At 44.0% G+C, this 23,238-nt stretch overlaps 1 pseudogene; it reads left to right on the top strand.

The window, feature by feature from the left end:
• The first annotated feature begins 3,225 nt into the window (after nt 1-3,225).
• On the top strand, nt 3,226-16,781 carry LOC134341652 (zinc finger protein 850-like; annotated as a pseudogene).
• Nucleotides 16,782-23,238: the final 6,457 nt, after the last annotated feature.

Below are 23,238 nucleotides of genomic sequence, written 5' to 3'. Positions count from 1 at the left end.
TAAGTTTTTTAAACAAAATGTGGTGTGTGTGTGTGGAATGCACTGCCTGTGACAGTGGTAGAGGTGGATACAATCGGGTCTTTTAAGAGACTCTTAGATAGGTACATGGAGATTAGGAAAATAGAGGGCTATGCGGTAGGGTAATTCTAGACAGTTTTTAGAGTAAGTTACATGGTCGGAACAACATTGTGGGCCGAAGGGTCTGTAATGTGCTGTAAATTTCTATGATTGCATGAAATTCAAGGGGAATCTCCTGTCCCACGGAATAGTGACCAGTTGCAACCTGTCATCACACGGAGAGTGAGAGGGGAACGGCAGGGATAGATTTTGATATACTTATATGGAACAGAAACCTGGGCAGGGACCAGATGGGCCGAGTGGCCTCTCTAGTGTACATTGTGAGTCTGGTAAAGACAGTAAGTACCTGAGACACGGGTTTTTGATACAGAACTGATTTATCTTTCACAGATCCACAATACTAAACACCAGTCTAGTTTAAGGCTAACATCAGCAGAACGGAACCCTCCAACGCTCAGTGACCAGGGTTCAGTCCTGGGTGCGATGAGCAGCCGCAAGAACTGCAGAATCTGACAGTAACAGTCCCTCATGAACCTGCAGCTGCCTTCAGTCACCAGATCTATGCATTGCAACAGTACATTGAGCTGATATACGACAAAACAATAACTGTAACAAAGCATTATGGCTGCAGAGAAAGTGCAGTGCAGATAGACATATGATGCAGGGTCACGTCGAGTCACATTGTGAGGTCGAGTCCATTTTATCATTCATTTGGCTTATAACCGCAGACAGGAAGCCGTCCTTGAGTCTGCTGGTACGCGCTTTAAGGGTTTTGTATCTCTTCCCCGATGGGGGAGCGGGTTTGCAGCAAGAATGTCCGGGTTGTGGGGATCTTTGAGTACACGGCCTGCTTTTCCGACGCACGGGGAGTGTAGGAAGAGTCCATGGAGGGGAGGCTGGTTTCTCTGATGTTCTCTGCTCTCCAAGGTTCTCTGCAGTTCCCTGCAGTCATGGGCAGAGCAGTAGCCATACGAAGGCGTGAAGTATCGACAAGAAGCTCAGAGACCTCGGCCTTCACCCTGCCTTGTGTAGCTGGATCCTGGTCTTCCTGTCAGATCGCCGGCAGGTGGTAAGAGTGGGCTCCCTCACCTCTGTCTCTCTGACCCTCAGCACACAAACCCCACAGGGTTGTCTCCTTGGCCCCCTCCTTTACTCTCTGTGCACCCATGACTGTGTCGCCACCCACAGCTCAAATCTGCCAATTACATTTGCTGACGACACTACACTGACTGGCCTAATCTCAAATAATAACGAGGCAGCCTACAGAGAAGAAATCATCACCCCGACTCAGTGGTGTCAAGAAAACAACCTCTCCCTCATGGTGACAAAAACAAAGGAGCTGGTTGTGGACTACAGGAGGAATGGAGATAGGGACCAAAATTCAACATTTCGAAGTCTGTTATTGACACAAAATGCACATTTTAATATTGATCGTAACACAATGTATTTTATATATTGTTAATAACATTAAACGTATTTATAGATTGTTACTGACAGACAATCGTATAATTTGTGTTCCGTGTGTTATCTGAATGTACTTGCCTGTGATGCTGCCACAAATCAGTGTTTCTCTGTACCTGTACCTTCCCGTACTTGTGCACTTGGCAATAAATTCAACAGGACCTGAGAAATCTCAATGAGATTTGATTAGTGATGATCATCTTGGCAGCTCGGTAGGTCGAATGTATGAGACAGTACACTGTTAAATGCAAAACCCTGAACAGTGTTGATGATCAGAGGGATCTTAGATTTCAAGTTCATCGCTCCCTGAAAGAGACTGCACAGATTGATCGGGTGGTTAAGAAGGCAAATGGCGTGGTTGTGTTTATTAGTTGAAGCACTGAGTTGAAAAGTCGGGAAGTTGTGTTGCGGCTGTTGCGAGCCTGCGGTCGGACTGTGACTGTGTCTTTAAGAGCGCCGGAGTGAGGAGGCGGGACTATGACGTCAGTCACAGGCTGACGGTGTTGACTGTGGATTTAACCATAAGAGAGAGAGAGCGATCTGCAGACAGGCAGTCGGCCAGTCTAGAGAGAGAGAGAGAGAGAGATACATATATATATATATATATATAGAGAGAGAGAGACTGGAAAAGCTGATAGCTTCAGTTTGTCGCAGCTGAGGCTTGGAACTCTTCTGTGCCCACAAGAGTGAGTTGATCATCGGTACACGGAACCACAACGAATGTGTGTGGCTGTCACTTCATAATATCCATTGGAGTGGATTTTGGAATATCTTGGGGGACCGCTTGTGTTAACCCTTGCCTGGGTGTGTTGTGTGGTAACCCCTGGAAAACGGTATTCCTGTGACAGGTCACTTTCGCTGATAACTCGTATGTGGACGGATTCAACGGATAAGAACTTCGACGACGGTTATTTTGATGTAATGGCCTTTTCTCTACGTTTCACCCTGGATTACAAATATCTCTGTCCCATCATTTATTCCGTGGATTACTGAACTTTCCTACTTTACCGTCTCAAGACTCTAAGCTTTGCTCCCTCAGGCTCGATAGTTTGGGAGTTATATTTACACATATATACACATAACACTGTTAACTTTCATTTATACCGTTAAGTTACTATATAATAAGTAGGTATTAATAAAGATGACGGTTTTAACATCAAAACTAGACTCTAGTGTGAACTGTGTTGCTGCTGGTTCGTTTCTAAAACGTTACAGTTTGTTACACAGCTTTATAAAACTAGTTAGACCACATCTGGAGTGTTTCACACAGTTCTGGTCATCCCTACTCTCGGAAGGATGTCGGGGCTTTGGAGAGGGCGCAGAAGAGGTTTACCAGGATATTGTCTAGATTACAGGGCATGAGGTATAACAAGAGGTTGGACAAACTTGTGTTGTTTTTTCCAGAGCGCCGCAGGCTGGTGTGAGACTGGATGAACGTTTATAAGATTACGACAGGAATAGAATGGACAGATGATATAATATTCCAGGGGGTTGAAATGTCTAGTACATTCAAGGTGACAGGAGATCGGAGCGGCTTGTTTGTTTATTTCCACAGAGTGGTGAGTACTGGAATGGTCTGGCTGGGTTGGGGGATGGGGAAGAGAGAGAGAGAGAGAGAGAGAGAGAGAGAGAGAGAGAGAGAGAGAGAGAGAGACACACACACACGTTCGCCCCTCCCATTTAACCGCAGATGGGCAGCATCTGCGCGTCTGTTTCCGAGGCTCCGCCCTCCGGAAGATGTAATAATCACTTCGCGCATGCTCACAGTCTTCGGATGGGAGGTGTTTTCCTTTCCGCTCAGTGCTGAAGCGGATCGTCTGTAAGTTCGGGAAAGTGTCCTCGCTTCCTCGGTTGGGGACCCGAGGGTCGGGATCGCTGTCTGCGGGCCGAAGACATCACTTTCCCACCGGTGAGTATTGAGACCGATCCCGAGCGGGGAGATCCGATGTTGGCCGCGAGTCCAGAACTGAGGGCCAGTTACTCATTTAGTACCCAGTTGTCTGGGCTCGTCAAAAATGTGTAGACTTCACTTAAGCTGCATTGAACGATTCATACCAGGAGCCCAGGCTGTCTATTTCCGCAGAATTGAAATGGGAGTACCGTCAGCAGGTCACGTGAGGCTGCTTCCCGCAGTTTTGCATGGCCCTCCGCTTTGCGACGCACGGTCACGTGGTATGAGTGTTTCAGAATTCCCGATTGGGTGGTGATGCTTCCTCCATGTTGTGTTGGGAAATCTGATGTTGGCCACTGAGTCCCGTTAACTTCCCCCAACTCGCCTCGCTTCTTGAGGCTCCTCGCGTTTGTCCTTGAGCGTTATGGCTGTTGTGTCTTCTCCCCGATTGGGCTGGCTGAGAAAGGAGAACGTCCCAGGTTGTGGGGATGTTTGATTTCACTGCCTGCTTGCCGAGGGACTGGGAAGTCTAGGGGGGAGAATGGTTTCTGTGATGTGCTGATCTGTATCCAAAGGTCTCTGCAGTTCCACACAGTCATGGGCAGAGTCGTTACCATGAAGTGTTCAGATGGGAAACTTTCTATGGTGTGTTGATAAAAATTTGGTGAGGGTCAAGGTGTAAATGCCGAAGTTCTTATTGTTTGTTCTAACTTTGTCATTTTAAGGTCTTTTATACGGTAGTGTACTATTATTTCAGTATCTGTGTATTGCTGGAGAGCCATCAGTGTTCATCCTTGATCTCTCTCCACCTGGTTCCATCTGCTCATTACCTGCCCTTCTTGTTCAACCTCTGTCCACTCTCTCTTTCCTGCCCCCCCACCCCAGCTTCAATGATGTATATCAACCATCTGGGTCAACCTTGGTCCACCCTGCATCACACCTCTTCAATGACATATATCAGCAATCTTTCTTCTAACGCTTGTCTTCATTATGAAGTGTTCTTTTACAGCTTTGGCCTCGCTGAGTTATTTCTGGAATCAGTTTTCATTATTGGAGTGCTACAGGATCATCAGGTACCGGTTCTGTTGTGCATTGGTGTGGGAGTTCTAGTCTTTGAACTATGACTGGCTGACACACTGCAGCATTTTCCTGACAGCAAAGAGTACTGGGAGAGTTGGTGCTTGGGCTACAATCCTGTGATTGGCATTCCGGGGATATGGAACTGTTAGTGTTTTGGCTTTGACTTTGGTTAGTGCTTCTATAGGTGGTGCTGGATGTTCCTCCTCCTGCACGAAGCAGAAATTTCAAGCAGCTGGACATTGGTTGTGGAGGAATCCATGACTGCACTATCCAGTCTGATGTGTGGGGACGATGTGTGAGGGTGGGTAAGTGGCAGGTTCAGCTGTGTGACACTGTGAGGTTGGGTCCTGGTATATCACAGTTTTAGATCCAAGTAAAAAGGACCCGGGGATCAAGCTGCCCGGGTTTATGAGGTGTTGAGGGAGTATTTCTGGTATGGAATCAAATGTTTGTTTCTGGAGTTCCTTTGGAAGCAATGGCAGTTAATCTGAGGAGAGAATGAGTTTGTATTCCATCCCTCAGAAGGAGAGCCTGTGATTAAATGGGCGGTTCTGTGTTTGCACCAGTAGAAATAGACCTGGGGGTTCAGTGTTCGAACTGTGTTTGTAAATTCCTCCTCACTGTCACCTGTCTGTCAGGCAGTGGAATTCAAACAGAAACTCAAGTTGCTGGAGATCTGCACTAAAAATGGAAAATTCTGAATCCATTCTGACAAAAGATTGTGAACCTGAATCATTATTTTTTTTTTTTTGCTCTCCCCACAGCAGTTCCTTACCTGTTGAGCGATTCTGGTGATTCCAGTTTCTTTTTTATTACATTCACCCTGGAATGGTTTACATTTCCTGATTGCCTGTTATACTTGGGAATGTGTTCAGTGTATTTGTTGCTAACAAGGTTCACATGAATAATCTCAGGAATGATTGGCTTTATGTATGATAAGCATTTGATGGTTTTGGACCTGTGCTCAATGGTGTTCAGAGGGATGGTGGGGGTGGTGGAGGGATGTATGTTTAAGTAAACCTACTGAATGCTGAAAAGCCTGGATACAGTGGACACGGAGAGGATCCTTCCATTAGACAGAGAGTCTGTTATCTGACAGCACAGTCTCAGAATAATGACGCTTCCCTTTAAAACTGAGATGAGAAAAAATTCTTCAGCCAAAATGTGGCTGATCTGTGGAAGCTGTTGCCATAGAGTGTGGTTGTGGCTGTCATCTGTGTATATTTATGGCAGAGATTAATATATTCATGATGGCTAAGTAGCTTCAGGGTTACAGGAGGAAGGCGAGAATATGGTGTTGGAATAAATCTCAGCCATGGTTGAGTGGTGGGGCAGACTCGATGGATGGAATCACCTAATTCTGTTCCTGTGTCTTATGTCTTACCATGACTGAACGATGACTCCTTCCTATCCCATATCAGGTTTTGTGACGTGTCAGGGGCAATTACAGATTTGTTCACTGAGATCATTATATTTGTCTTCAATGTTTAAATTTCGGTGAGCAGAAATATTTTGTTCTCCTTTTTATTGTTAATGTGCTTCATTATCTTTCATGTTAAAGTTAGACCTGTAGTGAGAGATTCATTGGAAGAAAAGCCCACAACTGGAACAGAACCACGACTGAAGATGAGGGAACAGCAGCAAGTGAACCAGCCCGAGGATTGAGAGCACCAACTGGAGAGAACCCTTCTGACTCAGGGTTTCCATCGATTCAGTCAGGAGAAAGTTTGGTGAGTCTCATCTACTCAAACACTGGTCCTTTAATCATTACATATCTGCACAAATTAAGGTAGGGAATAGTTGTGGTGAGAACGAATGTGCCTAGAAATACCAGTTATGCCACTGTCAGACCCAATTGCAATCACTCCAGGTCTGGTAATGTACTGTCAGTATCCCAGCTCTTTAAACTCAACACATTCCCTCAGTGTCTCCTCATTTGAAGAACTTGCATCTTCTGAAGTAGCTTTTGGTCAGTTCTGAGTGTGGAGAGGGAAAGGGGGGTGTTTATATTTACTATCTTGCAAAAAGAAATAATTGTTTGAAATTACTTGCTGCAAACTCACTACCCATACCCTGTACATTCTTAACCAGATTATTAACATAGATGACAAGTAGCAATGGGTGTAACCCTGGGGAACTCCACGAGGCACGGGCCTTGACTCCAATAAACAGCCTCCCATCATCACGAGCTGCTTCCTACCATCTAGCTATTCCCAGACTCTGGGCTCTGTGACAAACACAATGTTAGCAGCAAGATTAGACAGAAATTAATATAAAGAGAGATTTGTTGCTTTCTGAAAGCTGTCTGATGCAATGGACCAGATCCCCCCCTTGTTTGCAATTTAATCTGCCCTAGGACCCATCCTCCTGGGTCACACTGTGTCCTATAACCCACATCCCCAATCTCCCTCCACCCCGCCAGTAGCCCCACAACTTTCCCACCATTTACCCCACACCCGTACACGTAAACAGATCCACGTCACCGACATCAACTCTCACAGCTTGGGGAACCACAACAAACTGATCATACATTCCCGGCCCAGACTGTCCAGCCGTCTGGCTCAGTCCCGGTCATTTCCCACTGCAACCGACCTTCGATTTACAGAAACCCGAGATCAGCCCATTCCTCATCGCTGCCCAACCAGGAGATCCGCCGGCAACAGCTGGGGTCTGCAGTGTGCTGTGGTTTGCAGGATGTCCCTGCAGCACCACTAGTGGCCAGAGGTCAAAGGGACAACGTAGAGGATCTGGCTGTTCGGTTCTTGCACTGTGATACCCCCGAACTCTGCATTAAATCCATCCAACCAAATCTGGACCAACTTTAATGACCAACAAATATAATTCCTCTCAGCAATCAGCTAACTGAATGATTCACTCACTTTCAGATGAAGGAGTACCTACACTGTCGGGGTGTTTAGATTGACAGGAGACAAGGTCCGCAGGGACGAGATGTCTTCTGTTAACTGATATGAGCCTGTCTTTACCCTGCTGGCAATTCCGGTTTATATTAGTAAAACTGTTGTTTCTGAAAATACTAAACAACGAGACACTTCACTGACTGAACCACCCAGACCAGATCACCCTGGAAAGTCCTCCTCAGAAACATTGGGGCCTTGTGATCCAACCAGAGAGAAGCACCACACCTCCCACTCTACGGACAACATGGCAGAGCAGGGTATCTTGTAAGGGACTTTAGATCACACAACATTGGATTCATTGATGAAACCAATTAAGTTTCTTTCGTTCACCCCCCGAAATCATTAAAAACCTCCATTAAACAGCTTTTCAATACAAACTCTCACCCACATGTGACATCATTCTGGTGCCCCCACATAAAACCATGAAACATAGGAGCAAAATTAGGCCATTTGGCCCATTGCTCCTGCTCTGCCATTTAATCATACCTGTTCCAATTTTCTTCATTCCCAGTCTCCTTCCTTCTCCCCATAAACCATCATCAATTAAGAACCTAGGAACCTCTGCCTTTGATATCCGTAAATACCTGGCCTTCACAGCTGCCCATGGCAAAGGATTCCACAGATTCCGCACTCTCTGGCTAAAAAAAATTCCCCTCATCTCCTTTCTAAAAGAATGCCCATCTATCCCCGTTAATCTGAGACTGCATCCTCTCGTCCTAGACTCTCCCAATACAGGAAACATCCTCTCCACATTCACTCGATCAAGACCATTCACCATTTGATAGGATTCAATGAAATCATCCTTCATTCCTCTGAATACAGATCCAGAGCCATCAAATGCTCTTCATATGACAGGCCATTCAATTCTGCACTCATTTTCATAAACCTCCTTTGAACTCTCTCCAGTGTCAGCACATCCTTTCTGAGATAAGGGGCCTAAAACTGCTGAGAATAATCCAAGAGCTTTATAAAGTTTCAACATTACATCCTCATTTTCATATTTTAGTCTTCTTGAACTGAATGCGAATATCATATTTGCCTTCCTCACCACAGACTCAACCCACAAATTAACCTTTAGGGAATCCTGCACAAGGACTCCCAAGTCCATTTGTACCTCAGATTTTTTTTTCTACATTCTCTCCATTTAGAGAATAGTCAACCTTTTCATTTCTTCTCGCAAAGTGTATAATCATGCACCTCCCAACACAGTATTCTATCTGCCATTTTGTTGCCCATTTTCCTGATCCTTCTGTAGCCTCCCTACTTCTCCAAAACGACCTGCCCTTCCACCTATCTTTAAATCCCCTGCAAACTTTGCAACAAAGCAATCAATTCCATCATCCAAATCATTGGCATATAACATGAAAAGAATCATTCCCAACATAGACCCTTGTGGAACTCCACTAGAAACCGGTAGCCAGCCAGAAAAAGGCTGTCTATATGTCCACTCGTTTCCTCCTGCCAATCAGACACTATCTTTTCCCTGTAATAACATAGGCTCAGAGCTCGTTAAGGAGCCTCATGTGTGGCACCTTGTCAAAGGCCTGAAAATCCAAGTACACAACATCAGCCAATTCTCCCTTGTCTACCCTGCTTATTATTTCTTCAAAGCTTTCCAACAAATTTATCAGGAAACAATGCTGACTCCAGCCTATTTTATCATGTGCCTTCAAGTACCCCGAACTCACATCCTTAACAATCGACTCCAACATCTTCCCAACCACTGTCAGACTGAGTGGCCTATAGTTTCCTTTCTTCTGCCTCTCTCCCTTCTTGAAGAGTGGAGTGACATTTGCAACTTTCCAGCATTCCAGCACCATTCCTGAATTTAGTGATTCTTGAAGGATCATTACTAATGTCTCCACAATCTTTCCGGCCACCTCTTTCAGAACAGTTGGTGCAAACCATCTGCTCCAAGTTACTTATCTGCCATCAGATCTTCAGTTTCCAAAGAACCTTCTCTCTTGTTGTGGTCCCTTCTGTACAGGTCTCACCTTCCCTGGAAGAGAGCCACGGAACCAAAAATCTTATCCCCTCCCCTTCCCTCCCCCCACCACAAGCCTGATGTCATGCATGGGTTTGCTATACCAGGATCTGACGTCATCAGTGCGGTTACTTAAGTCTGCCGGTTTGTTTCTCGTGGTTGTGCTGTTTAATCTTTTTTTCCATTCAGACAAGGGAGTTAGATCCAGATCTGTCACGTCCTCTCATTGTGGGTGGGGATTTTTCTCATTGACTCCATTCCACTGTTACAACTTGCCGAAGTGCAGCCAATGTTTCGAGGTATATAACCCTATTAATGCAAGAAGGAAGCCTTTTCTGTTTCTTTGGGCTTCTCAAACATTTGTACACTTCAGTGAAATCTCCCTCTGGAAGTTCCGGAGGAGAAGCTCAGTCTATCTAATATTTCCACACAATTAAAGTGGGGTGTCGTTTATTATTGTCATGTACCGAGGTTCAATGAAAATCTTGTCTTGCATACCATCCGCTCAGATCAACACATTACAGCAGTAGAGTATGGTAAAACATTAACAGAGTCAGGAGTCCATCTTATAATGCTGAGGAATATTCAGTTTGCTTATATCAGCAGAATGGGAAATGCCCCTAGGTCTGGTGGTGCATTTTCTGTTTTTTTGTTTTCATTTATCTTTGACCTGGTGGGTGGTTGAGAATTGAGAATGTCTGGTCTGGAGTTCTGGGAATCTTTAATTATGTTGCCTGAATTACTGAGGCATCAGGAAATACAGAGTGATTCCATGGAGGGGAGGCTTGTTTCCATGATGTGTCCACAGTTCTCTGCTACTTCTTGAAGTCAAAAGAAGAGAGTAGCCGTACAAAGGTGTGAAGTATCCGGATGGGATACTTTTTATGGTGTAAACCTAAATTCGCCGGGCCAATAACACATCACAAACAGTTCTTTACTTTATCCTTTTCCCCAGTTCATCTGTTTGAACTCAGCCGGCAAGAAGCTCGGAGCCAAGCATCAGAGAGACTGAACTCCACTCCCTTTGGCGGCTCATGACGAACCTCTGTCTAACATGCAGAAACGTTACAATTTATAGAACTAGCAAAACAGAGCAATTTAGTTCAACTGGTATTCCCACCGAGTCTGTTAGAGCAAAACTTAATTTCTTAGATAAGAGGGTTTTAATTACAAATGAATGCTCTGTCCAATCCTTATCAGTTATTCTCTTTTGTTAGACAAAGAAGGGAGCTTAGTTCAAACCGTGTCTCATGAGAACTCAACTCTACATAACGTTCCCAAGAGATATCTGTGAGTCGTTAATCTAAACAAGCTGCAAGCAGATTCCTCAGTGAAGGACAAAACAGAAATTTGCACACTCTCCAGAACAGAGTACATATAACTTTGCATTTAATTTTAACCTGTTATTTACAAGCGTCCAAGAATCATTTCTTACATCCCCCAATACCCTTAAAACTTCATCACCAGAGTATGGTAGCAGATGGTTGCCTCTCTGACTGGAAGCCTATGACTAGTGGTGTGCCACACGGATCAGAGCTGGATCTGTTGTTGTTTGTCATCTCTATCAGTAATTTGGATGATAGGCTGGTTAATAGGATGAGCAAATTTGTGGATGACACCAAGACTGGTGGTGTGTGGACAACGAGGAAGACTAGCTTGCAGTGAGACTGGCTTACAGTGAGATCTGGACCTGTGGAAAAATGGGTTGAGAAATGGAAAATAGAATTTAATGCAGACAAGTGCGAGGTGTTGTGCTTTGGTAGGGCATTCCAGGGTAGGTCTGACGCAGTGACTGCTAGGGCACTGAGAAGTGTTGTAGAAGAAAGGGATCTGGGAATACAGGTCTATGTTTCACTGAAAGTGGTGTCACAGTTCGATAGGGATGAAAAGAAAGATTTTGGGACATTGGCCTTCATAAACCAAAGTACTGAGTACAGGAGATGGATGTTATGCTGACTTTGTACAAGACATTGGTGAGGTCTAATTTGTAGTATTGTGTGATGTTTTGGTCACCAATCTAGAAGACGATGTAAAAGAGGTTGAAAGAGTTCAGAAAAAATTCACAAGGATGTTGCCAAGTCTGGAGGACTTGGGTTATAAGGGGAGGTTGAACGGGTCAGGACTTTATTCCTTGTGATGCAGAAGATTGAGGAGAGGTTTGATGGAGGTGTATCAAAATTATGAGGGTTTTAGATGGGTAAATGCAAACTGGCTTTTTCCACTGAGATGGTGTGGGACTACAAACAGAGGCCATGAGTTAAGGGTGAAAGGTGAAATATTAAGGGGAACATGCAGAGAAACGTCTTCACACAGACGGTCATCCAGGTGTGGAATGAGCAGACAGCCCAACTGGTGCATGTGAGCTCAATTTCAACATTTAAAAGGTTTGTACAAGTATCTGGATGGTAGGGGTATGGATGTAGATAGTTTAAATAGTTCAACACAAACTAGATGGGCCAAAGTGCCTGTCTCTGTGTTGTACTTTTCTATGACTCTATGACAAGAACATGAAATAATACTAATGTTCATTTAATTCCTTTCAACAGCTGTGAAGACCAACCATTCACCTGGGCAGGAAATGTTTACATGGCCTTAAAACTGTGGCACTTTACATTGACAGTAGATAAAAGAAAATCCCAGCTGCACATCCACATAGGCTATTTACGTGAGAGTCCTTCAGTTACAGTGGGGCCAAGATCTCATGCAGCTCAGTGGGAAGAGGGAATAATACCAGTGGAGAGAGTCAGACTGAGCCAGGTCACAGGTTGGAGATGGCAGAAATGTCCCATTCTTAAAGAGACAGGAAGAGCATCAGAGAGTTTGATGGTCATTCCAGATACTAGCACTGTGCCCAGTTAGAAGATGATTTCTCTCTCCAACTTGGGTTGAACCTCAGAGTAAAAATGTGATGTCAGATCACACCTTGGCAACTAAAGTTATCTCATCTGAAATGTTGTCCTTCACCCATTGATGGATTTTATAATTTTTTTTTTCAGGTTAAAAACGACAAGGAATTTATCTATGTAATCTCGAACACAACACACCAGTTTTGCTGTCTCTGTCCACATATATAAGAGGTGGAGCAAGGGATTCACTCGATCATCCTTCCTGCTCAGACTGTGAGGAGGGATTCACTCGATCATCTGACCGACTGGCAGGCCTGTCAGTTTACACACAGGGGAGAGGCCGTTCACCTTTTCAGACTGTGGGGATTCAAGGTCATCTCATGAAGGTACATCAGCAAGTTCACACTGGGACAAGGTCATTCACCTGTTCTGTGTGTGAGAAGGGATTCAGTCGGTCTTCCCACCTGTGGACACACCAGTCAGTTCACACTGGGCAGAGGCTGGTCATCTGCTGAATTTGTGGGGACGGATTCACTCAGTCATCTGACCTAATGGCTCACCAGCGAGTTCACACCAGGGAGTGGCCATTCACCTGCTTGGACTGTGGGAAGGGATTCACTTGCTCTTCTAAACTGAAGTTACATCAGCGAGTTCACACTGGGGAGAGGCCATTTACCTGCTCAGACTGTGGGAAGGGATTCACTTGCTCATCTAATCTGAAGTTACATCAGAGAGTTCACACTGGAGAGAGGCCGTTCACCTGCTCAGAATGTGGGAAGGGATTCACTCAGACATCCCAACTGAAGGAACATCAGCGAGTTCACACTGGAGAGAGGCCGTTCATCTGCTCAGACTGTGGGAAGGGATTCACTTGCTCATCTCATCTGAAGGTACATCAGCGTATTCACACTGGGGAGAGGCCGTACACCTGCTCAGACTGTGGGAAGGGATTCACTCAGTCATCCCAACTGAAGGAACATCAGCGAGTTCACACTGGAGAGAAGCCATTCATCTGCTCGGACTGTGGGAATGGATTCAAGGTCATCTCATGAAGGTACATTTGTGGGAACGGATTCACTCGGTCATCTGACCTAATGGCTCACCAGCGGGTTCACACTGGGGAGAGGCCGTTCACCTGCTCAGACTGTGGGAAGGGATTCACTGAGTTAACTAGCCTACAAGCGCACCAGTCAGTTCACACTGGAGAGAGGCCGTTCACCTGCTCAGTGTGTGGGAAGGGATTCACTCGGTTAACTCAGCTGAAAGAACATCAGAGCGCTCACACTGGAGGGAGACCATTCTCCTGCTCATTCTGTGGGAAGGGCTTCACTCGGTCATCTGACATAATGGCACACCAGCGAGTTCACACCGGGGAGCGACCGTTCATCTGCTCGGACTGTGGGAAGGGATTCACTTGCTTATCTAATCTGAAAGTACATCAGAGAGTTCACACTGGGGAGAGGCCGTTCACCTGCTCAGTCTGTGGGAAAGGATTCACTCAGGCATCAAACCTGCAAGAACACCAGCGAATTCACACTGGGGAGCAGCCGTTCATCTGCTCGGACTGTGGGAAGGGATTCACTTGCTCATCCCAACTGAAGGTACATCAGAGAGTTCACACTGGGGAGAGGCCATTCACCTGCTCAGACTGTGGGAAGAGATTCACTTGCTCATCCCAACTGAAGGTACATCAGCGTATTCACACTGGGGAGAGGCCGTACACCTGCTCAGACTGTGGGAAGGGATTCACTCAGTCATCCCAACTGAAGGAACATCAGCGAGTTCACACTGGAGAGAAGCCATTCATCTGCTCGGACTGTGGGAAGGGATTCAATTGCTCATCTAATCTACAGAGACACCAGCGAGTTCACACTGGAGAGAGGCCGTTCACCTGCTTAGACTGTGGGAAGGGATTCACTGAGTTAACTAGCCTACAAGCACACCAGTCAGTTCACACTGGAGAGAGGCCGTTCACCTGCTCAGTGTGTGGGAAGGGATTCACTCGGTTAACTCAGCTGAAAGAACATCAGAGCGCTCACACTGGAGGGAGACCATTCTCCTGCTCATTCTGTGGGAAGGGCTTCACTCGGTCATCTGACATAATGGCACACCAGCGAGTTCACACCGGGGAGCGACCGTTCATCTGCTCGGACTGTGGGAAGGGATTCACTTGCTTATCTAATCTGAAAGTACATCAGAGAGTTCACACTGGGGAGAGGCCGTTCACCTGCTCAGTCTGTGGGAAAGGATTCACTCAGGCATCAAACCTGCAAGAACACCAGCGAATTCACACTGAGGAGCAGCCGTTCATCTGCTCGGACTGTGGGAAGGGATTCACTTGCTCATCCCAACTGAAGGTACATCAGAGAGTTCACACTGGGGAGAGGCCATTCACCTGCTCAGACTGTGGGAAGAGATTCACTTGCTCATCCCAACTGAAGGTACATCAGAGAATTCACACTGGGGAGAGGCCGTTCACCTGCTCAGACTGTGGGAAGGGATTCACTCAGTCATCCGAACTGAAGGTACATCAGCGAGTTCACACCGGACAGAGGCCGTTCACCTGCTCAGTCTGTGGGAAGGGATTTACTTTGTCATCGTACCTACTGAGACACCAGTCAGTTCACACCAGGGAGTGGCCATTCATCTGTTCAGTCTGCGGGAAAGGATTCACTGAATCATCCTCCCTACAGAGACACCAGTCAGTTCACACTGGGGAGACGCTGTTCACCTGCTCAGACTTTGGGAAGAGATTCTCTCAGCCATATCAACCAAATATGCATCATTGAGTTCATCGAGCTGGGATGAGGCTGTTCACCTGCTCTGAATGTGGGAAGCAATTCACTCAGCCATCTAAACTTATGTAACTCTCGCTGAGGCTAGAGTTAATAGAGGGGGTGATAGCAACCCCCCACCCCCCAGCCCAATCTTATCTAATTCTACTTTAGTCTGTTTTTTAAGCTTGGCTGAATAAGAAATCATCTGACCACGTAAAAATGCTTTAAATGTATCCCATATAATTAATTTGGACATACCCCCGATATCATTAAAATGAAAGAATTATTTTATCTGGGTTTCAATAAAACCGACAAAGTCAGAGTTTTGCAAAAATGTCTGAGACATGTACCATGTTGGGTGGGCAAGAATGACATAATGAAATTCAAAACACAAACTCAAATGTGCATGATCAGATATAGCAATGGCGTCATATTCACAATTTTTATCACTAGGTAAGAAGCAGGGACCGATTATAATATAATCAACCCCCAAATATTTTTTTATAAACATGTGAAAAGAAAGAATATTCTCTGTTATCAGGGTGCAGATATCTCCATAATTCAATCAATCCAAGATCGATCAAAAAGGAGTTAATAAGTGACGCAGAGTGATTTGGAAGTCGCTGATTGGTTGAGCTCTTTTCAATCATAGGATTTAAACAACAGTTAAAATCCCCACCCATTATCACATATATTCATTTGAATCAGGCAGTAAAGCAAATACCTTTTTTTAAAAGAAGAAGGATCATCTAAGTCAGGACCATACAGATTGACAAAAACAACTTTTCTGTTACAGATCACTCCTTTAACAATTAAAAATCTACCCTTCGAATCTGACTTAGTATCCTCGTGAATAAATATATTAGATTTAATAAAGATGGACAGGCCTTTAGTTTTACTCTGCGAAGTAGAGTGGAACTGCAAACCTCTCCACCATCCAAAAAAATATATTTTGATCTCCCACCCTGATATGTGTCTCTTGAGCAAAAATTGTATCAGTTTGGAATCGGTTAATAGTTTTGTCTTTTTCTCATTTAATAGGATGATTCCAAGCACATACATTCCAACTTATTACATTAATCCGTTTAAATACCATATTATAATTTTATTCTACTTTATACCTGCACAGAGCACATACCAATATGGGATGATCAAAAATGGTGGTGATGAAGAATACAACCACATAGAAAACACCCATGATCCAGAACCACCCAAGAGGAAAAAACTCCTAATTCTAACCCCACCCACCTCCCTGAAAGCCCAAAAAAAAAAGGCAAGCAACCTAGGATAGCATACGAAGCCAGGGACCGCTCTGTCTGTACAGACTCTTGATGCCCAAATTACTGAAGACGAAATTCATAAAGCTACTTTTCCAATGCAATCTGGTAAGGCCCATGGACTTGATGGCTGTCCTGTAGAATGTTATAAAAAAAAATGGAAAATTGCTTTTTCTGGATATATGTTAGAAATGTTTAAGGATTCTTTTGTGAAAGGTGATTTACCCTCTACTTTCTGTGAGGCTTTTATTTCTTTAATTCTTAAAAAGGATAAAGATCCTACTAACTGTGCCTCATATAGACCTATTTCATTATTGAATGTAAATGCTAAGATTCTGTCAAAGATACTGGCCAATCGGTTAGATAATATTTTAAGTAAAATTACTTTAAAGATCAAACAGGCTTTATAAAGGGTCGTTATTCCTTTTCAAATGTTCGGAGACTACTTAACATTATATATTTGTCCTCTTTTAAAACTCCACAATGTGTCGTTTCTTTGGAAGCTGAAAAAGCATTCGATTGAGTCGAAATAGTTATTTAATGTTTCAGAGAAATTTGGCTTCGGTGTTAATTTTAATAATTGGTTTGGAATGATATATAAAGCTCCTATTGCTACTGTGGTCAATAACAACTGTAGGTTTCCTTTTTTTCAGATTTCATGGGCGACAAGACAAGGTTGTCCATCAAGTCCTTTGTTATTTAATTTAGTGTTAGAACCCCTTGGTATTGCTCTTCGTGAAGCTAAAAATATTCATAGGATTTTTGTGAATGGACCATTCATAATTTTTCTCTTTACGCTGACTAGTTATTGGTTTATATATCTAATCCCAAAGAATCTATTCCTGCTTTGCTAAAATTATTCAATGAATTTGGAGATTTTTCAGGATATAAAATAAATTTGAGTAAAAGTGAATTGTTTCCTTCAAATGAACCTGCCTCTATATATGATAATACTCCTTTCAAAGTCACAGATTCTTTTAGATATTTAGGTGTTATAATCACTAAAAAATATAAGGATCTTTATAAAGCCAATTTCGTTCCTTTGGTAGACTCTATGAAGTATTTATTTAGTAGATGGAGTCCACTTACATTTTCACTTGTCGGTCATATTCCTATAGTTAAAATGATGATTTTACCAATTCTTTAATATTTATTTCAGAATATCCCTGCTTTTTACTAAGACATTTTTTGATCAGATTGATTCTATTATTTTATCTTTTATTTGGAATAATAAAAGACCAAGAATTAGTAAATGTCACTTACAAAAGTTGAAAAGGGATGGAAGTCTCGCTTTGCTGAATTTAAGAATGTATTACTGGGCTGTTAATGTGCGATACATGTCCTTTTGGTTATATTGGGTTGATAAGAACGATCGGCCAATTTGGGTAGACCTGGAATTGAAAGCTGTGAAACAGTTTTACTTAACCTCGTTATTGGGAGTTGCTTTACCTATACAATTAGCTAAAGTTGCTAATTTAAACCTATACTCTGTGATTAAGCATTCTTTACAAATTTGGCTCCGGTTCCACAATTTTTTTTTAATTTTAATCTTAAAAAAATTAAACTTTGTGGTTTAATTTATCAAAATTACCTTTTTGAGCCTTCTTTGAGTAATACATTTTTTTTTACTTTTTGATGCATAAAGGTATTAATTCTTTTTTGGATTTATTTAAAGAAGATAGATTGATGTCTTTTGAACAATTAGTTGATAAATATTATCTTTCATACTCACACTTTTTACAATACCTTCAAGTTAGACATTTCTTACAAAAATATTTAAGTAATTTTCCTTGTGTATTGGAGGTTGACATGTTAGATACTATTATGAGTATGAACCCTTCGATGAAGGGTTCTATTGGAAGAATTTATATATTTTTTTATTACAATGGGATAGGTGTTCTTTATTTAAGATTGAACAAGATTGGGAGAAGGAACTCAATTTATCTTTTATGACGGAGGATTGGACACGGATTCTGAAGCTGAACTCTTCTTCGATATGTGCTAGTCATTTAAAATTGTATATCGTTACCATCTGATGAAGGAGAGACTGTCTAAAATATTTCCTAATGTTGATAGTTATTGTGATGGATGTAAAACTGAGACAGCCATGCTGACACACGTGTTTTGCTCTTGTTCTATCCAGGAACAGTTCTGGAAGTCAGTTTTTTTTTGACAATTTCTAAAGCCCTTAAAATTAATTTACAACTTAACAAATTAACTGTGCTTTTTGGAATAATTCCTCAAAATATCTGGTATCTCTATATCTGACGAACATGTTATTGCATTTGTTACATTGATAGCTCGGAGGGCCATTTTGTTGAAGTGGAAGGATACATCAGCTCCCACTTTGTCACAATGGTTCTCTCAAGTGATGCTATGTCTTAGTTTGGAGAAAATTAGAAGTTGAACCTTTGAACCTTTATTTGATTTTGAGAAAGATGGGATTCATTTGCTTGTTAATATCATTTGAGTTAATTGGTAGATTTCCTCCACGATCTAATTGTAAATTTTGGTATGTATTTTTTTTTTCTTGCTGGCAGATTGCTGTTTATTTTTTAGAAGCTTTTTGTATGACGCATGGCTCCGGGTTGTACACCTAATGGGGTTTCCCCCCACTTTTTCCTGCTGAGTAGGGTTTCTATTTATTATCAACAAAATTTTTCAATCTAGAAAATAATGTTTTTTTTTCCTTGAGACATTGTAAGTGTTGCTTACTTTGATGTACTCATGTTATTTTTGAATAATATAATAATAATATAAAGATTTGAAAAGAAAGAAAGAAACTGCCGAGATACAGTCGGCTATGGACCAGGTGCTGATAAATGGGACCAGTGTAGAATTGATGAAGTTCCTGTCTCTTCTTCCATTAATGTTGCCTCCTTATGGCAAAACTAACCCTCTCACTGTGTCAGAATCAGTGATTAAATCCGGCCCCAAACACTGTGCTTTTATCGCTGCACATTGTAACTTGAACCATCTCACTGAGGGTCTGATGGAGACACAACCTCTGCCCTCTGCACATGTGGTCACATCTCCCCTGCTTCTGACATTTCAAATACACTCAGAATGGTTTTCTGATTCAGTCTGAAGGTTATGGTACATTCAGCTCATTGTCAGACCTGACAAACCATGTCTTCGCACAGCTGGTTCCACCTGTTGGTGTGTCCTCTTTCCTCCACCTCCAGGGAAGCTGCATCTCCACACAAACTCCTCACTTGAGATGATTGTCTGTACCCGTGACACAGGAAATCACATCACTGTCACTCTCCTGATACCATCCGGGAAGCGGTACCGCAACATTAAAGCCAGAACCAACAGGCTCCGGGACAGCTTCTTCCACCAGGCCGTCAGACTGATGAACTCACGCTGATCTGAGTGTACTCTATATTACATTGTCTGTTTTATTGATTATAAACTGTTATAAATTACTATGATTGCACGTTGCACATTTAGATGGAGACGTAAAGATTTTTACTCCTGATGGATGTAAGAAATAAAGTCAATTCAATTGAGTTCCTGATTCCGTGTCTGAGCTGCTCGCCTCCGGGTATCCTCCGTCAACAAGCTTCTTCCTCAGTCACCATCTGTCAGATTATAAAAAACAATTAAAACGATCTATCAGACAGCTCCTGTACCCCTCCACCCCTGAACAGGTTCCCCTGTTACAACTCTCTGCTCAGCCCCTTCCCTATTCCCTTTCCCTTTCAGACTCCCGATGTGCCAGCAGATCCGAATTCACCGTGTGGACATTTCTACCCCACAGGAGGCTGTACAAACCCGTGTCCTTCTCTGATGCACAGCTCAGTGACCCCAATCCCTGTCTGCACTCGCAGCCCATGACGGTGACAGCTGTCCTAGACTCTGTAACTCACAATCTTGTAACACAGAATCTTGTTCACAGCAAGTTTAGACAGTCATTAATATGAAGAGAGAATTGTTGTTTCCTGAAAGGACAGGCGAGCGAAGCTGTCTGATCCAATTCACCAGATGGTCCGGTGTTTACAAGTTAATTTGTCCCGGGACCCACACCCACACCCACTCATAACCCCGACCCACACAGACAGACAGACTGTCCCTTCGCCCCAAACCCCCTGCACAACCACAAGGAATTGATCCACGGCCCGGGCTCGGTCGCAAAGTGAAAACCGGGGCTGAGGAGAGCCCGGAGACAAACACCCCGCTGCCCACTCCACCAACAACACGGCACAGCCGGACACATCTCACAACACCGGATCCGGTCCCGATGAAACCCGAATTTAATTTTGTTGTTCCAGATCGGACCCAACAAAAGGTGTTTTAAAACTGAAGCGCTCCCCCTCACGTGACGTCACACATCAGACCCCCCCCTCGCCTGACGTCACCCATGGTCTCCCCGTATCTGCTTCTGCTGTCACGAGCACGGTGCCTTACGTCACACACGCGCTGCTGTGCTCGAGCTTTTTCGGTTTAACGGCTGAGCTACTGAGCACGAGCCACGACCCCCTCCCGATCAGTCGACAGAGGAATTGAATTGATTGCAGAGATGCGCTATTCCCATTGGTCTGAAACGATGTCAATCACTGGTTACAACCAATAGTGGAGGCGGACCAGCCGAGAGGGCGTTACCCCGTTAAAGCGGAATAAAATCTTAAAGTAAATGTTCCGCTTTCTGATTTATTTCCATTTCCCTCCGAGGGAAGTTGGGGCGTTTGTGAAGCGTCTCCTTCGGCCGGAGTCTGATGTATCGCTGAGAGGTAGGAGGAGACCGCTCGGCCCGTCGGTTTGATGCCGGTTCCCCGGGGAGGGAGAGGGGGATTTTATTGAAAGGATGAAGACGGTGAGAGAGGGGGCGGACAGGATGTTTGTCCCGGTGGGGACAGGAGGGGCTCATCTGTGGAAATGTCTGAGCCCACGGTGGTGGCGAGCAGAGGGATTCACCACATTGGGGGGCAAACACCGGCAGACTGTTGCCCTGCAAGCGGGGCCAATGGTCCGGGCAAAGTGGGGATGGGAGCGGTGTTGGGGGCTCCGGGTCTTATTGAATGACAGGACTGTTTGGAGGGGCCGAGTGGCCTTCTCCAGTTCCTGGTCTCTGTGTGTTTAAATACAAGGAATAACCAGACCCTTCCCGGGCCTGCAAGATGTCCCAGTCGGTGTTGTAGGGACTAATGCTTTGAACCCAGTTGTTCCCAAGCTGTGTCAACGATTTGGCTGAGAGACCAAATCCAACATTTCCAAATCTGTTACTGACACAAAATGTATGTTCATAGAAACATAGAAAACCTACAACACAATTCAGACCCTTCAGCCCACAAAGCTGTGCCGAACATGTCCTTACCTTAAAATTACCTAGGGTTACCCATAGCCCTCTATCTCTATAAGCTCCATGTACCTATCCAAAAGTCTCTTAAAAGACCCTTTCGTATCCGCCTCCACCACCATTGCCGGCAGCCCATTCCACGCACTCACCACTCTCTGAGTAAAAAACTTACCCCTGACATCTCCTCTGTACCTACTCCCCAGCACCTTAAACCTGTGTCCTCTTGTGACAGCCATTTCAGCCCTGTGGAAAAAGCCTCTGACTATCCACACGATCATCTTGTACAGCTCTATCAGGTCACCTCTCAATCCTCCAGCTTGAACTCCATCTGTCACTTCTCAGCCAAGTTTTGCATCCTATCAATATCCCGCTGTAAGCTCTGACAGCCCTCCACACTATCCACAACACCCCCAACCTTTGTGTTATCAGTAAATTTACTAACCTACCACTTCCTCATCCAGGGCATTTATATAAAGAGTAGGGGTCCCGGAACAGATTCCTGAGTCACACCACTGGTGACCAACCTCCATGCAGAATATGACCCGTCTACAACCACTCTTTGCCTTCTGTGGGCAAGCCAGTTCTGGATCCACAAACCAATGTCCCCTTGAATCCCATGCCTCTTTACTTTCTCAATAAGCCTTGCATGGTCTACCTTGTTAAAGATCATCTGAAATCCAAGCCAACATCCACTGCCTCTGCTTTATCTATACTGCCTGCTATTTCCTCAAAGTATTCCAAGAGATTTGTCAGACATAATTTCCCCTAAAGGACTCCTGCTGACTTTGGCCTACTTCATCAGGCGTCCCCAATTACAGTACCCAAAAAAACTCACCCTTAATACACACAAACACCTTCCTGACCACTGAGATCAGCCTAACGGTCCTATAATTTTCTTTCTTCTGCCTCCCTGTCTTAAAGAGTGGAGTGACATTTGTACTTTCCAATCCACCAGAACCGTTCCAAAATGTAGTGATTCTTGATACATCATTACTCATTACTTTAAGAGAAAACTAAGGGGGAAATTATTTGATCAGAGGCGGGGAGAGTGTGCAACCAGCTGCCAGAGCAAGTGGCAGGGACGATTTCAACCTTTAAGAGAGGTTTGCTTTGGTCCATGGATGAGAAGGATATGGAGGGCTATGGTCCAGGTGGAAGTTGTTGGAACTCGGCAGATTAATGCTTTGGCACAGACTAGATTGGCCGAATGGCATTTTCCTGTGTTGTGGTGTTCTATGACTCTAATGCCTTCACAATCTCTTCAGCTACCTCTTTCTGAACCCTGGGGTGTTCACGTTCTGGTCCAGGAGTCTTATCTACATTCAGGCCTTTTAGCTTCCAAAACACCTTCTCTCCTTGGTAAAAGCATGTATCCTCACTTCTGCCCCACATACTCCCGAATGTTTGGCATTTATGTAATAAATTTAATGACACAATTGTAGTGTGTGACTTCAGTCTGCAGGAGAATTGGGAAAGTCAGACTTGTGTGAGATCGCAAGGAGGGACTGCATTGAATGCATACAAAATGGCTTTTTAGAGCAGCTGATGTTTGAGCCTACTCGGGGAACTGCTATCTTAGATTGCATGTTGTGTAAGATGTGGTTAATGTAAAGGAATCATTAGAAGG

This window comes from Mobula hypostoma, unplaced genomic scaffold (genome assembly GCF_963921235.1).
Source record: "Mobula hypostoma unplaced genomic scaffold, sMobHyp1.1 scaffold_36, whole genome shotgun sequence".
NCBI classification, from domain to species: Eukaryota; Metazoa; Chordata; class Chondrichthyes; order Myliobatiformes; family Myliobatidae; genus Mobula; species Mobula hypostoma.
The sequence above is the reverse complement of the archived record's forward strand: the minus strand, read 5'-3'. Positions and strand labels throughout refer to the sequence as shown.